Raw genomic sequence first — 1,459 nt, 5'->3', positions numbered from 1 at the left:
GTGCCTGATCTTGACTGATAATGTAAGATTAATCGTCAGACCATGCCTGATCATGTAAGACTTATCATAAGACCTTGGCAAGATTTATCATAAGATCTTGGCAAGATTTTGGAACTTCTTGTCTAATGATCTTGCAAGAACCGGCATGATTAAACATGCAAGATCATTTGTAAGGTTTCATAAGATCTTAAGTAAGATCTTACGTAAGATTTTTTTGCTGGGTTCTTTCAGTGGTAAGTTGTTCCTCATCTCCTATTGTCCTGAAGTGAGGATGATAACTCATTGAAGGGACAATCTTATTAATCTATTAATAATAATAATAATAATAATAATAATAATAATAATAATAATAATAATAATAATAATAATAATAATAATAATAACAATAATGAATATTAATTACTTCATTGAGGGCGTTCATTTTCCCACTAAAGCTTGGTATTTGTAATAATCTTAAAATCATTTTCAAACGAAAAGTCTCAATATCATCTCTACCAGGAATCACTGAACACAAGTGACGCAACGACTGTAAGGAGAGGAGAGAATATAAGGACATTAATACACAGCATAAGGACATCAATATGTATCAGGAAATGTAATAAAACTTTGGGGTGATTTTGGAGCCATTTTTTGTGAAAAACCATGGGCTATTATTTTTCAGAATTTTTGGCATTTTCTTAAAATGGCTGTAACTTTAAAAATTGAAGTCGGAATCAGCTCAAACTTGCTACACAGTATAAGGACATCAATATGTATCAGAAAATGTAATAATAATTTGGGGTGAGTTCGGAGCCATTTTTTGGAAAAAACCATAGGCTATAGCCTTGTGTATTTTTCAGGATTTTAGCATTTTTAAAAAATGGCCATAACTTGAAAAATTGAAGTCGGAATCAGCTCAAACTTGCTACACAGCATAAGGACATCAATATGTATCAGAAAATGTAATAAAAATTTGGGGTGATTTTGGAGCCATTTTTTGCAAAAAACCATATGGGCTATAGCCTTGTGTATTTTTCAGGATTTTAGCATTTTTTTAAATGGCCGTAACTTGAAAAATTGAAGTCGGAATCAGCTCAAACTTGCTACACAGCATAAGGACATCAATATGTATCAGGAAATGTAATAAAAATTTGGGGTGATTTTGGAGCCATTTTTTGGAAAAAACCATTGGCTATTAATAAAGATTATTATTATTATTATTATTACTAATTTCACTTATAAACTCATTACTACTGATTTCTGATCCTATTTCAAATTCATTTTATTATTATTATTATATAAAAAAAAATTGGCTATAGCCTTGTGTATTTTTCAGGATTTTAGATTTTTTTTAAATGGCCGTTACTTGAAAAATTGAAGTCGGAATCAGCTCAAACTTGCTACACAGTATAAGGACATCAATATGTATCAGAAAATGTAATAATAATTTGGGGTGAGTTCGGAGCCATTTTTGGAAAAA

The 1,459-nt window shown here is 30.3% G+C and overlaps 1 long non-coding RNA gene across 1 annotated transcript; it reads right to left on the bottom strand.

Annotated features, from left to right (window-relative positions):
- Positions 1-222: 222 nt before the first annotated feature.
- LOC109592798 (uncharacterized) lies at positions 223-593 on the bottom strand. The gene is made up of 2 exons (XR_002190553.1): positions 404-593; positions 223-304 (listed from the first exon to the last, which is right to left on the bottom strand). It is a non-coding gene; the product is annotated as an uncharacterized LOC109592798 (long non-coding RNA).
- Between the last annotated feature and the right edge of the window lie 866 nt (positions 594-1,459).

Source organism: Amphimedon queenslandica, unplaced genomic scaffold, assembly GCF_000090795.2.
Source record: "Amphimedon queenslandica unplaced genomic scaffold, v1.1 AMPQUscaffold_3903_Cont24108, whole genome shotgun sequence".
In the NCBI taxonomy this organism is placed as follows: Eukaryota; Metazoa; Porifera; class Demospongiae; order Haplosclerida; family Niphatidae; genus Amphimedon; species Amphimedon queenslandica.
Note: the sequence above shows the minus strand (reverse complement) of the source record. Positions and strands in the feature narration are given on the sequence as shown.